The following is a 15,510-nucleotide window of genomic DNA, read 5'->3' as shown; positions in this document are numbered from 1 at the left end:
TGGTGCGTCGCCAGAGGAAATCCATAATTGCTACTGTAGCTTCCACTACTAGTACACTGCGCATACGCGTACCCTGCATTTGGTGTGTCCATCAAAATACAAACGATAAGCAACAGTGTGTTAGATTGATCTCCTGACCAATAAGCCCAACGGCCTATTGGGTCTTGGTCTCGCGCCCTGATCGGGGGCGCCCAACCCTACATGGTTGGTGGGTCCCCGTCGCACTGCGCTATATAAAGAGGTGGGGGCCGGCGGCTCAAAGCACGAGGTTCGCCGTGAGCCGCAAACCCCACCGACAAACCCTAGACCGATCTAAGAGGGCGCGCAGCCAGCGACGGGAAGCTCCGCTGATCCTCGCCGTCGTCACTGCTACGCCCGACCGCACTGCATCGACGTCCGTGCAACCTCTACTCCACCCGTCGCTGCCCGTGTGCTGCCTCCATCACCGAACCCGCGATGGCCAGCACAACCGCGACATCATCTGGAGGCTCAGGTTCATCACCAGCCCCTCTCTCCCCTATCTCCCTCTCGGTGTAGTGTTCTAGGTCTAAATGTGCATGTGTTTCATGGTTCTATGAGTTCATCCGCCTAGATCTACTCTAGTCGATCCACAGAATGTTAACAATGGTACCAGAGACTACTAGCACGTAGATCTAGAACGGGTACCGATTAGAAAAGAAAAAAGACGAAGAGATCCAGTGCGGATCTAAGCAGAAAAGGGTCGGCCGACGTTCGGTTGAACCCCAAACTCGATCCGTCGGATCTGAGAAAAGTTTTGGTTCGGATGAACCCTAAACCTAATGAGGTTAAAGAAAAACCCGAAGGTGATTCGGGGAAAAGAAAACAGTTTCGTTCCCCAATCCTAATCCCTAACCCTAATCGGGAAATCGTGCAAAATCGGGATAAAAGAAACAGGAAAAGAATGAAAAGGATCCCGATCTCGGATCGAATGAGAAAGAACCCTAACCCTAGAAATGAAACCCTAACCCTAGATCGGGTTTTGGGGAAGGAATAAGATGGAGAGGGGAACCTACCCGGTCTTCCCGACACCGCCGTCGCGCGGAAATTCACCACCGTGCGGGCGGTGATCACCGCCGCCATGGTTGGCGAGCGGACAGAGGCCCGGCTCGGCCGTGGCTCAGGACAGCGGTCCAAAGCCGCTCGACGGCGGCGCGCTCTGCCATGGGCGAGCGCACGCACCGGCGAGGGGCTTGGCACCGGTGTCGTCCTCCTTTCTTCTCCGGTGACGAGGTGGCCGCGCTGCTCCCTTCGTTTTCGCTACCGACGCCGTGGGAGAGGAGAGGAGAAAGAGGAAATGAACCTAGGGTTCAGGGAGAGGGGCCGGCCGGGGGGGTTTTGTTCGGGCGAAACGGCCGGATAGCCGTCCGATCCGATCCAGCGATCAGGATTTGCTGGACCGGCTTTAGGCCCAGGCGGGCAAACGAAATCCCGGCCCAGGCCCAGGTTGCGGCCTGGGCGCGGGGGAGAGAGCGCCGCGCGGCTGGGCGCCGGGTGCGCTGAGCGCGCGGATGGGCCGCGGCTGCTGGGCCGGTTTCGCTGGCGCGCGCGCGCGCGTGAGCAGGCCGTGGGCCGCGCGTGTGCTGGCTGGGCCGAAATGGTCAAATGAATAGAAAAGTCACAGTTTTTGTTTTTCTTATTTTCTAGAAAACAGTTTGATCAATTTGAATTGATTTTTTATGATAATTTTCTGTACAAAATTTATCCAACGATATTTTTTGTTCAGTAAATAGTAAATTTGCTTCTGGAAAATAGGAAAAAAATTATTAAATGCTAAAGTTTCCGCTGCGTATTTAAAGATGTGATTTTCATTATTAAATTCGAACCAACGAGAGAATTTAATTTTGAAAAATGGATATGTTTTAAATTGATTATAATATTGTTGTTATTCTGACCAACGTTGATTAATGGCAATATTATAATGTTTTGTTATACATTAATTCTATTTCTGCCCAACGGTGATGTAGAATTAGTGTATAAAATAATTGTACGTTTTAATTTTGACCAACGTTAAACTAAGACATGCAATTATTGTTGTTATTTCTGTTCTCACCCTATTTAAATTATGTTTTCAGGAGGATACAACTTGATGAGTTGTATCAAAGAAATCCCCACTCTAAAAGGTGATAACTATATTAAGTGGAAGAAAAAGATAGACCTGGCCTTTATCCTCGCTGAGGTGGACTGGGTTGTCACCACACCGTGCCCTAAAGAACCTGTGACACCGGTGAGGGAGACAGATGAGACTGATGCTGCATGACAGAACAGAGAGCGGGATTTTACTCCCGTAAAGATGTCCTATGACCTTGAGCATAGGAAATGGGTCACTACCAACAAGAAGTGTCTGGCAGTGATAAAGAACACAATTGAGCTTGCTATTGTGGGCTCAATTCCAGACTGTGACACGGTCATAGAGTACCTAGACAGAATAAAGAGTCAGTTCACTGGCTCTTCAAAGACATATGCAACCCAGCTGATCAAGCAGCTGGTTACAGAAAGGTACTCTGGTGGCGGCAGTGGCATTAGAGAGCACATACTGAGAATGAGCAATCTGGCATCTAAGCTCAAACCAATGGATTTGGCACTTAAGGATGAGTTTCTTATTCATTTGATTTTTGCTTCTTTGCCCAAAGAATTTGACACCTTTGTTGTTAATTACAACATACAGCCTGAAAAATGGGATTTAGAAAAGCTCATTGCCATGTGTGTGCAGGAAGAGGAAAGAATAAAAGTTTCACAAGGTGGTTCTGTCAACTACCTAAAAGATAAGAAAAAGAACTATAATAACAGTTCTTCCTTCAAATCATCTAGAAAAGGTCCCATGCAACAGTCTCAGAACCAGCAATTCCCAGTGGCTAAAGACCAGTGTCTACACTGCAAGAAGACGGGACATTATAAAAAGAATTGTCCTGATTTCTTAAAGATGATAATGAAGAATAAAGGTGAGAACATTATTACGTTCGTAAATGAATCCTTGTATGTAAAGTTTTCAAAATCTACTTGGTGGATTGATTCAGGTGCAACTATTCATGTTGCTAATTCATTACAGGGATTCCATTCGATGAGAACTTTGCAAAGAAGCGAAAGTTTCATTAAAGTCGCAAATGGAGAACAGGCAGATGTTGAGGCCGTTGGTGATCTTCCGTTAGAGCTTGCTGATGGCTTCATAATTATTCTTAGAGATGTTCTTTATGTACCTTCTTTGCAAAGAAATTTGATTAATGTATCAAAGTTGGACCATGATGGTTATGATTGCCATTTTGGAAATGGCAAATGTCAGATATTGTTTAATAATAAATGTATTGGTCTTGCCTTCCGATAAGACGAGCTTTATTTGTTATCACTTCGTGAAAATGTTAATTCCGTATGTGATGTGAATGAAAATGTATCCTCATCGAACAATGGAAACAGAAAACAAAAGAGAGCTCAAGATGCGTTGTCGAAATTATGGCACTGTCGTTTAGGCCATATTTCGAGGGGGAGAATAGAAAGACTAGTTAAGAATGATATTCTTCCTCCATTAGAGCTCTCAGAGTTAGAACAATGTAGAGATTGCATAAAAGGAAAGTATGTAAAGAAAATTAAGAAAGATGCCAAACGAAGCGCAGGAATTCTACAGATTATTCACACAGACATATGTGGTCCTTTCCCTGTGAAAAGTGTGGATGGTTATGATTCATTCATAACATTCACAGACGATTACTCTCGTTTTGGCTACATTTATCCAATTAAAGAAAGAATAGAAGCGTTGGATAAATTTAAAATATTTAAAGTAGAAGTTGAAAATCAGCATGATTTAAAGATTAAGATAGTCAGGTCTGACCGTGGAGGAGAGTACTACGGTCGGCATACCCCATATGGACAAGTTCCTGGACCTTTTGCAATGTTTTTACAGGAGAATGGTATAGTCGCCCAGTATTCAACACCGGGCGAACCTCAGCAGAATGGAGTAGCTGAAAGGCGTAACCATACCCTGATGGATATGGTGCGCAGTATGATAAGTTACTCCACTTTACCCACGAGTCTATGGATGGAGGCGTTTAAAACCGCCATTCATATTCTCAATAGAGTACCAAGTAAGTCGGTGCCCAAAACACCGTATGAGTTATGGACAGGAAGAGTACCCTCACTTAACCACTTGCGTGTGTGGGGGAGCCCTGCTGAGGCTAAAGTTTTTAACCCAAACATTGGGAAGCTAGATCCCAAAACAGTGAGTTGCCATTTCATTGGCTACCTAGAAAAGTCAAAAGGTTTTCGTTTCTACTGTCCTAACAGACATACAAAGCTTGTGGAAACGAGACACGCTGTCTTCCTAGAGGATGAAATGATTAGAGGGAGCATGGTAGCTCGAGAAATTGACCTTGAAGAGAAGCAGGTGTATGCACCCACTCCGATCATTCATGAGCCATTTTTCTCACTACCTGCTGTTGCTGCACCAACAGTACAAGACACTGTGGTGCCAGCACCTGTTGTTATCCCGCCTGTGGCAACAATGAATGATGATGAGGATCTTGTGCCTCAGGATCCTATAGAACCTATTGCCACACATGAGGGGGAGCAACAACAGCCTCAAACAGAAAATGTGCCAATTGAGGAGGCCCCTAGAAGGTCTCAAAGAGTTAGAAAATCAGCTATTCCTGCTGATTATGAAGTGTACAACACTGAAGAATTTCAAATAGAGGATGATCCCACCTCATTTGAAGAAGCCATGAAAAGTGATCATTCATCAAAGTGGCTTGAGGCCATGGAAGATGAGATGAGATCAATGAATGCAAATAAAGTTTGGGATTTAGAAATAATTCCTAAAGGAGCCAAAACAGTAGGCTGTAAATGGGTCTACAAAACAAAACTTGACTCTCAAGGGAATATAGAGAGATATAAAGCCCGACTTGTGGCAAAAGGCTTTACGCAAAGAGAAAGGATTGATTACAACGAGACCTTTTCTCTAGTCTCATGTAAGGATTCTTTCAGAATCATAATGGCATTAGTGGCACATTACGATTTGGAATTACATCAGATGGATGTAAAAACGGCATTTCTCAACGGAGACTTAGATGAAAATGTTTACATGGCACAACCGAAAGGTTTTATCATGGAAGGAAAAGAACGTTTGAGATTCCGCCTAAAGAAATCTATTTATGGATTAAAACAAGCTTCAAGACAGTGGTACTTGAAGTTTGATCAGATAATAAAGAATTTTGGGTTTAAAGATAATGTTGAGGACAATTGTGTCTACGCAAAGTTTAAGAATGGGAAGTTTATCTTCCTTGTCCTGTATGTGGATGATATCTTACTTGCTAGTAGTGATGTCAGTCTACTACTGGAAACAAAGAAGTTTTTGTCCTCAAAGTTTGATATAAAAGATCTTGGTGAAGCTTCGTTTGTTCTAGGGATCGAGATTCACCGAGATAGAAGTAAAGGGGTATTAGGACTGTCACAAAAGGCATACATAGAAAAAGTCTTAAAGAAATTCAGTATGCACAAATGTAGTCCCTCACCTGCTCCTATAGTCAAGGGCGACAGATATGGGGATTTTCAATGCCCCAGGAACCAATATGAGATCGATCAAATGAAAGTGGTTCCATATGCTTCAGCTGTCGTAAGCTTGCAATATGCTCAAGTGTGTACGCGCCCTGACTTGGCATTTGTTACCGGGTTACTTGGCAGATTCCAGAGCAATCCTGGAATAGAACATTGGAAATTGGTAAAAAAAAGTCTTGCGTTATTTGCAAGGAACGAAAGGCCTCATGATGACGTATAGAAGATCTGATTCACTCCATATAGTGGGATATTCAGATTCTGATTATGCGGGAGATAATAGAAAATCCACGTCTGGATATGTGTTTACTCTCGCAGGGGGAGCTATTTCATGGAAAAGCTCAAAGCAAACCGTCACTACATCGTCCACAATGTATGCCGAGTTTGTAGCATGTTATGAGGCAACGGGGCAGGTGAACTGGCTAAAGAAGTTCATACCCGGTTTGAAGGTGGTTGACGACATCAATAGACCACTGAAGTTATACTGCGATAATAATCCAGCAGTACAATATGCTCACAACAATAGGTCAAGTGGTGCTGCCAAACACATTGACATAAAGTATTATGTTGTGAAGGATAAAGTCTGGGATCAAATGATAAGTCTTGAGCATATAAGTACCGAAAAGATGCTTGCGGATCCACTTACAAAAGGCTTACCACCCAACGTGTTCAGAGAACATGTAGCCGGCATGGGTTTAAGGGAAAGCCTATGATTCCTGACTATAAAGGGCCCAAAAGTTAAAGTAACTATTTCAGATCAGAGACGTGCATTGTAGCTGTTAAATCTATCGGCGATTGACCGTGACGATGAGACATGCTCTATGCATCATGTGTGAAGAAATGAGTAAGGATAAAAGGATTGAAGTTCAAAGTTTAAAGATAAAAGTAATAGTGAGATCAAGGGGGAGAATGTTAGATTGATCTCCTGACCAATAAGCCCAACGGCCTATTGGGCCTTGGTCTCGCGCCCTGATCGGGGGCGCCCAACCCTACATGGTTGGTGGGCCCCCGTCGCACTGCGCTATATAAAGAGGTGGGGGCCGGCGGCTCAAAGCACGAGGTTCGCCGTGAGCCGCAAACCCCACCGACAAACCCTAGACCGATCTAAGAGGGCGCGCAGCCAGCGACGGGAAGCTCCGCTGATCCTCGCCGTCGTCACTGCTACGCCCGACCGCACTGCATCGACGTCCGTGCAACCTCTACTCCACCCGTCGCTGCCCGTGTGCTGCCTCCATCACCGAACCCGCGATGGCCAGCACAACCGCGACATCATCTGGAGGCTCAGGTTCATCACCAGCCCCTCTCTCCCCTATCTCCCTCTCGGTGTAGTGTTCTAGGTCTAAATGTGCATGTGTTTCATGGTTCTATGAGTTCATCCGCCTAGATCTACTCTAGTCGATCCACAGAATGTTAACACAGTGTTCCTAAAGTAAATTGGCTTCACTCTACCTGGTAGTCGAGCCACTTCAGATCAAATCTAACAAAGAGCGAGCAAACATTATATTCTCCTTCAATTCAACCGGTAAAAAAAGAAGCAAAACGTAGCAGTTCGCTCGTTTCTGCCATTACACTGAATCTATATATTGGTTACATATAGCAACGCCGGACCTAGGATTCACTTATACATGGCTGAAGCAATCATGTCCCAAATATATCAAATGAGAAGAAAGAAGATGGTTACAGACCATAATTCGTGTATATGATGATCAGAAATTCAGAATGCACACGACGAAAGCTCAACTGAGGTGAGCAATGTCAATCTCGTCAGGGAGCTTGAACGTATCCGCGGCCCCAAACTTCCTCCTGCCGTCCTCCCACTCGTCTTCGTCCTCCTCCGCGGTATCCTTGTCATCGCCATGGCTGCTGTCGTGCGCCAGCGACGGTGATGACGGGTCGTTCACGCTCTTGGACCTGCAGGGCTCGTTTGCCAGCATGGTGACCTGCCTGAGGTGAGAGATCTCCACGACAACCGTGTCGTCGTCCTTCGGAAGGGGCTGCTTCCATGGCTCTCCGTCGACCCTCAAAAACGTGTGCTCTGCCGCGCCTTCGTGGAACTCAAAGCGGATTCTATGGGCCTGTGAAATAGGATGGTGAAATCAGATTGATTTAGATGGGGAGACTGGCCCGTTTCAGTGTACCACGAAACCATAATGGTATATCGACCCTGAGTTAACATTTCTGAGATGTAAGATTTCCATCAGGACTCGGAGGAATAGGTAGCAGAAGCAATTCATACCTGCGCAATGCGAGTGCCATGTCCATTAGGGGCCAGCAGGACCAGCCCGTGCCAGGCGTCACGGAAGCCAACAACCTCAATAAGTCCATCGTCGACAAAAGGTGCAGTGAACTCCCTCTGCACATTGCCATAATAGATTTGTTAACTAATTTCCATGGCTTGCAAATAACGCATGTTCCGTTCACAGAAATGAAGACATGGAAACTCACATCTGCTGCTCTCCTTGTGCCAGGTGTGCCCCAAGGATTCAAACCTCCAGAAAAACTAGGCAGGTTCAGACAGACGATGGATCGAATGCTGCAAGAGGCGCAAATGTGGAGATTACAAACCCATCTGCTACCAAAAGAAATACAGATACCCAAGCAGTATGATGAAATGATGAACAAATGGAACAGAACAAGGATTTCCCAAGTCAAATTAAAGCAAGAAGCTTTGGTCATATTGTAGGATTACATAATGCATAGGAGAAAAACAAATCGCCTAAGTTTACCTGTGATGAATGTGAAGTTCTTCCCAGAGGCCACCAGCTCTTTTCATGACCTTAACTTTTGCAAGTTGAGCAAGGTTCCTGGTAACAAAGCAATCTAGCTTATCATTTATCCAAAAAAGGAGATGGGAGAAAAGGGGAAACCTGGAAGATACACGAGTGATAAAAATAGTATATCTAGTATTGTTAATAATACACCAAAGCTATAGTCTCCCAGATTGTAAATTCAGAATGCAAAGGATGGTGGTGATTTGGACCAATGAAAAAACACAAAATGAATTAGTCGCTAGAGTTAGAGAACAATAAAATGACAAATACAGCCCTCCCCTTCCCACACTCCTGCAGCCTGATTTCAAATGTAACACTAAACATGATCAAGATACGAGACACAAATGTAACACTAAACATGATCAAGATACGAGGCACCATTAGTCCTAGCCTCCTAGATGATAGACAGTAAATATCACAAAAGACATGCACCATGGCAGCAGTGTCTATGATTTGGGATTATGATAAATTTAGCGAACTTTACCTTGACGATGGCTGACTTAGAGAAGCACAAAACCATCCTTGTTTAAGTCCAAGCTTAGCATATTGACCCTGCGTAATTGATACATATTAACAAATCAAAAGTTTTAGCATAACTTCAACATACTAGCTGACCATTTGTTTAACAAGCAGAATGAAAATATAGTAACAAAACTAAAATATGAAAAAATACCTGATTTGTCAGCTGGTTCTTGAACTTCTCTGGATTCCTCTTCCTTTCAGAATGAAATGCATAAGACACTTCTGCATCCATCCCTGCAACATGTCCAGTCATGCTCGTCATGTTTGACTCTCTGGTGCCTGAATTCTTTTAATTGTTAGCTGCTTAAGGATTCACCAAATATGGATTTAATTAAAAAAAGAGAATGATAATCTGCCATAACATTAATGTCACTATACTTGCACTAGCTTCCTTAGTGGGTAAGCGAATCACTATCCTTTGTAGCATGAACTAGTACCCAGCATCACATGTCAAGATAAAAAATATAAATAAACAATTGGATAGTATAGGGACATAATGGTCTTGCCCCCATTTGTGTAACATAAAGAGGACAATAACAGTGAAGACTTACCCATACTAAAGTAATTCCAAAATCCTCCACGGAATGTGTGGTAACCTCCTGAAGTAAGCAAGAATGATCATGGAAGCTTTGAATTAAATACAGTAACCAAATGTCTTTGATTGTAATGGTGCATAGACATTATCTTAAACAAGCATAATTCCATAGCGAAGAAGGTTGCAATAGAAAGAGATGTCTTACCATATTAAGGGAGTCACTACTTGAGACACGATGAAACGCATGCAATGAATGAGGCAACTCTAGTGGAGCAATTGGATCGCATGGGCCTTCTTCTGGAATTCGCATTCTCAAAATGATATGCCAACTGAAACATCAAGTTGCATTAAATTGAATCTGCCTCAGCATGAGAGAGAAGAATAAGCATGTTTTAAAATGAGAAAAGATATGAAGATCAAGAGTTAATTATTCAATAATTTTAAATGTAAATAACTAATTTTGTATCTTAGAAGCAGCAAATAAATGAGCATAGGAGCATGCCCCATTGTTGCAGCAAATATTAGACAATTTCTTTTTGCCGCAAACACACAGGAGAGCTACTTTTCTTAAACAGTTCCATACAAACTACCGTCAAGACGGGCTACACAAGCACAAAGACACAGCCTGAAGATTATTAAACAAATTAAATAATATTTTCATCCTTAGGGCAATCATTACATAAACTAAAAAACTAAGAATGAGCTATTTGTCTCAGGCAGTACCTATCGATCTTCATTTCTCTTGCATGCTTCACTAGCCCAAGGAACGATTTTACAGCCTCTTGGTCAGTAGAAGGATTCTTCTTTCCCTGCAATGTTGAATTAGACATAAATTCCAATGTCTTCTTACATGTAGAGGCAATTGCATGCAAGATCGCAAGCTAAAGTCAGATGAGAAAAAGAGATAATCCATCAACAAAATTGCATTCGCATATAACCTGAGAGGATCATAAAACCTATAAGAGTGCATCAACTTTCCAAAATTTTCTACACTCACCACATCTTAAATCAATAAATCAATAAAAATAAACATTTAAACCACAACTTGATCCTATCCAAAGTACTACAAAGTATTAGACATTATGTATATAGGTAATAAGTAGATGGATGACAGTCATTGGTGCATCAGCATAGACTATTGGTAAATCACCTTCTTTATTCTATCTTTCATCAAGGATGAAAATTGAAAAAAAAAAAACATATAAATAACTTTCATTTTTCCTTTTGTGCGGAACATGGGCAACACAATAACATAAAGGAAATTTGTTTTTAAGAACATTATTGGCCACCTACCCATCCAAATGAAAAGGGGAGGTTATTTCAGGTTCCCAGAGGCACAGTTGCAACTGGAGGTGGGTGGGAAAGCTTAAGATCACTGACTACCCCAAGCAGCCAGCTAGTTGTACCATCACCACCTGCAACCTAATTGAAATCTGTTTAGTCAAAAGAAGTACAATGGGAAAGCAAAAGAGACAGACACCTATGTATAGTAATATAATCTAAATTCTGAAAGTTTTATGACTCGCAATTAGCCTCAGCGTCCTCCAAATTTGAACTGCAAGAATGTCTCCTTCCATCTTTAGCCTTTCAAGGTTGGCATACAAACGATGCAACACCTTATCTGGAGCCTCTTCCGAGAGATCAAAAACCTGAAAATAACTGAGCAGCTCTCACAAAAATTCCAGATTCAAAATGCCACTAAGGCCCGAAGCACATTTCCATGGTCTAGCATTTCCAGAAAGACAAAAGGTACCTGCGCTTCATTGAGAAGCTCACGATATGTTTTGATTAAACTACTTCCAAGTTGGCCTCCAGATCTTGAGTTGATGAACACTACAATGGGGCAGGGTGGCGCATGATCAACAAGTACTTGTTGGGTACCTGGCTTCAGAATGTAATCTGGAATGTAGTAGTCCTCCAGCTTCCCACATGGTTTAGAACTAGAACCAACCACAGTCTCTGCCTCCCCTTCCATCCTGCAAAATCGTTGTCACAGTTTTAATAGGCTAACTCACTGGTGTTACAGAAGTTACCCCCTCAATTCGTGAATACAAGGCATATTTTGATTGGGTAGTCTTGAATTAATTTCTCTTACAACAGAATCAACACCATCCTAAAAGCGCTTTGGATATGAATCTATTGATGCAACATTTGAGCACCAAGCAGGAAAAATAATTTGACCAATTGTTGGTCAAAACTTGAAAAGTTTGACTTTTGCAAATCAATTACTCCCAGAATTAAAGGATGGGATAAGTTCTGCTATTTTAGCATCATCAACATAGAATAACCGTGAATAATTTTTTGAGCACATCAAGATTACAAGGAATCAGGGGCGGGCCAAGTAAAAGATATGTACACCCGATAATTAACATCGAAGTTAAAGGATACGACACATGTATATACTGTAATTGGGTCAGATCAGAATGCATATAGCTTGTGGGGTGCTCGCTTCCGCCCAGCAGGAAGGCAAGGGAAAGAACGGCGTACATTTTGGATGATCGTCGCCGGCGAAGCGCCCTCGCCAAGTCACCGCTGCTCGCCCAACGCCGCTACCGCCGGCGAGGAACTGGGACGTGAGCCACTACGGATCGGATCGAGAGAGAGAGAGGGAGAGAGTCGCCGCCTGGGTGCGCCCTGAGCGCCGGAGAATGAGATTTGGTTTTCTGAGGATTCGATTTCGGAGGAAAATCGATGGGGGAGAAGAAGGACAGCAGGCACTCAGGCAGCCACTCTCTTGGTTGTCATCGTCTTGGGCTCGCATGTTAGCCATTTTAAGATTTGACTTTTTTGGTGTGTTTTTTACACTACACGTGCAGCACGCACGTGTCTATACCGTGCATTGGACCCTCTCTGGTACTGAGATCAGAATCCTCACTTTTTTTCGAGCTGTGGATTCCCATTGACTGGGCATTCGGTTTAAACCGAAAATTCAGTTTGGTTTGTTCGGTTTTAGTAAACTTCGGTTCCCAGCAATGAACACCCGATCGGTTATTTCAAAAATGCAAAACCGACGAGTTCGGTTTCAGTTTCCTAATTCGGCTTTTCGGTTTAAACCGAGATGACCGAAGTCTTCCTGTTGACCTGCTCCGCTCCTCGCTGATCTCACTCGAAGTCGCTCCTGCCGCCGCGGCCGCGGCCGTGCAGCTCCTCGCCCTGTTCGCCGCGCCGCTCGCCAGCTCCGGCGCTCGTAGCCGCCACACGCTCGCTCTGGCACAGGGCGCTCGTAGCCGCTGCACGCCTGCTTCGGCACTGGGCGCTCGCAGCCACTGCAGCGCCCACGCAGCTCGGTGCTCCACTCGGGCGCTCGCAGCTCGTCGGCGAGTCACACCCAGCCACCCATGTCGCTTCCCCTCGCGTGGCCGTCGCGTCGCCTCCGCTCTCTCTCGGTAGGGTTCGCCGTCGTGTCTGTCTCGTCGCGTCATCTCGCGTGGGGGCGGGGCCAAAGCGGTGGTCTGGTGGAGTGGCCGAGTGGGTCTGCTAATTGGGCCGAGGTGGGCTGTTGAGAGGACCCCCAAGAAAGGCAAGGCGGCCTTTACTCCTCACAAGACTAGTTTTGTGAAGAACAATGGTCGGTTTTGCACTAGTTGCAAGCAAGTTGGTCATAAAGAGTATGAGTGCAAGAACAAGAGCAAAAATGCTAATATATCCTCAATTAAGATTAATTCTTTCTATGTGCATACTAAGGGTACAAATGGTGTGAAAGCTAAGTTCATTAGTACACCATAGATTGGCTCAAAGAAGAAAGTCATTTGGGTGCCAAATAGCTTGGTCACTAACCTTTAAGGACCCAAGCAAGTTTAGGTACCTAAAAAGAATTAAACTTCTTTTGTAGGTCAATTACAAAGCCGGAGAAAGACATTGGGTTCTTGATAGTGGGTGCACTCAACACATGACCGGTGATGCAAGAATGTTCAACTCAATCAACACCAATGGTAATGATGGTTATGATAGTATTATATTTGGTGACAATGGCAAAGGCAAGGTTAAGGGGTTTGGTAAGATTGTAATATCCAATGACATGAGTATTTTCAATATGTTGCTTGTTGAGAGCTTGAACTACAATTTACTATCCATGGCTCAATTGTGTGATCTTGGATTCAAATGCATATTTGGGGTAGATGATGTAGAAATCATAAGTATAGATGGCTCTAACTTGATCTTCAAAGGCTTTAGATATGAGAATCTATACTTGGTTGATTTTAATGCTAATGAAGCTTAATTATCTACATGTTTGTTCACTAAGTCTAGCATGGGTTGGTTATGGCATAGAAGGCTTGGTCATGTTGGAATGAAACAATTGAATTGATTGGTCAAGCATGACTTGGTTAAAGGCTTGAAAGATGTAGTGTTTGAGAAAGATAAGCTTTGGCTCTTGTCAAGCCAGAAAACAAGTTGAAAACACACATCCTAAGAAAAGCATGATGGGCACTAGTAAAGCATTTGAGTTATTACACATAGACTTCTTTTTACCAACTCAATACACTAGCATTGGTGGTAACAAATATGACTCTGTGATAGTGGATGATTATACTAGATACACTTGGGTATTCTTTCTAGTAGACAAAAGAAATGTGTTTGCAATATTTAAATCATTTGTCAAGGGCATTCACAATGAGTTTGAAACAACCATCAAGAGAGTTAGAAGTGACAATGGTAGTGAGTTTAAAAATGCTAGAATTGATGAGTTGTGTGATGAATTTGGAATTAGACATCAATTCTCAGCCAAGTGCACTCCACAATCAAATGGCCTTGTTGAGAGAAAGAATAGAGCACTCATTGATATGGCAAGGTCTATGTTTAGTGAGTACAATGTGAGTCAATCTTTTTGGGTCGAAGCTATCAACATGGCTTGCTATTGTAGCAACCGCCTCTATTGTCACCCATTAAAAGAGAAGACACCATATGAGCTCTTGAATGGTAGAAAGTCCAATATTATATATTTTTTGGTCTTTGGTTGCAAATGCTATATCTTGAAGAAAAGCACTAGATTAGGCAAGTTTGACAAGAAATATGATGAAGGATTACTGCTTGGATACTCAACTACTAGCAAAGCATATAGAGTTTAGAATTTAGATGGTGGTACTCTTGAGGAAGTTCATGATCTTGAATTTGATGAAACCAAGGGTTCCTAAGATAAGAATGAGAACTTGGAAGATGTTAGAGTCATTCAACTTTCAAAATTCATGAAGAACATGGATGTTGGTGAATTAAGGCCTAGCCAAATGAATGATGATAAAGATGATCAAGTGCAAGTGCTCTCTAACATAAATTTGCAAGATAATACAAATCAAGCTAGTACAAATGGCTTTCATGACAATAAACAAAATCAAGTGGCTAGCACATCATCTCAATCTAATGATCAAGCAAGTGTAAGCAATTAAGTTTCAAAACTCCAACCAACCAATATTACAAGGGATCATCTATTGGACACTATCATTGGTGATATTTCAAGAGGTGTACAAACTAGATCAAGATTGGCTTTATTTTGTGAGCATTTCTCATTTGTGTCATCTATTGAACCAAAGAAGATAGATGAAGCATTAAAGGATGTTGATTGGGTGAATGCTATGCATGAAGAATCGAATAAGTTCACAAGAAATTAAGTATGGGAATTAGTAGAGAGACCAAAGAGACACAATGTGATTGGAACCAAATGGATCTTTAGAAATAAACAAGATCAAGATGGGATAGTAGTAAGAAACAAAGAAAGACTGGTAGCACAAGGATATACATAAGTTAAAGGTCTTGACTTTAGAGAAACATATGCCCTGGTTGCTAGATTGAAAGCAATTAGAATCTTATTAGCCTATGCTTATGTCCACAACATCAAGCTCTATCAAATGGATGTTAATAGTGCATATCTCAATAGTTACATCAATGAAGAAGTATATGTTGAGCAACCTCCTGGTTTTGAAGATGACAAGAAGCCTGACCATATGTACAAATTGAAGAAGGCATTGTATGGCTTGAAGCAAGCACCTAGAGCATGGTATGAGAGATTGGGGGACTTCCTACTCTCTAAAGGCTTCATGATGGACAAGGTTGACACTACTCTTTTCACCAAGAAGATTGGTAAAGACTTATTTATGTTGCAAATCTATGTTGATGACATCATATTTGGATCAA

At 42.8% G+C, this 15,510-nt stretch overlaps 1 pseudogene; it reads right to left on the bottom strand.

Annotated features, from left to right (window-relative positions):
• Positions 1-7,051: 7,051 nt before the first annotated feature.
• On the bottom strand, positions 7,052-12,135 carry LOC136472084 (diacylglycerol kinase 1-like; annotated as a pseudogene).
• Positions 12,136-15,510: the final 3,375 nt, after the last annotated feature.

Source organism: Miscanthus floridulus, chromosome 8 (genome assembly GCF_019320115.1).
Source record: "Miscanthus floridulus cultivar M001 chromosome 8, ASM1932011v1, whole genome shotgun sequence".
In the NCBI taxonomy this organism is placed as follows: domain Eukaryota; kingdom Viridiplantae; phylum Streptophyta; class Magnoliopsida; order Poales; family Poaceae; genus Miscanthus; species Miscanthus floridulus.
The sequence above is the reverse complement of the archived record's forward strand: the minus strand, read 5'-3'. Positions and strand labels throughout refer to the sequence as shown.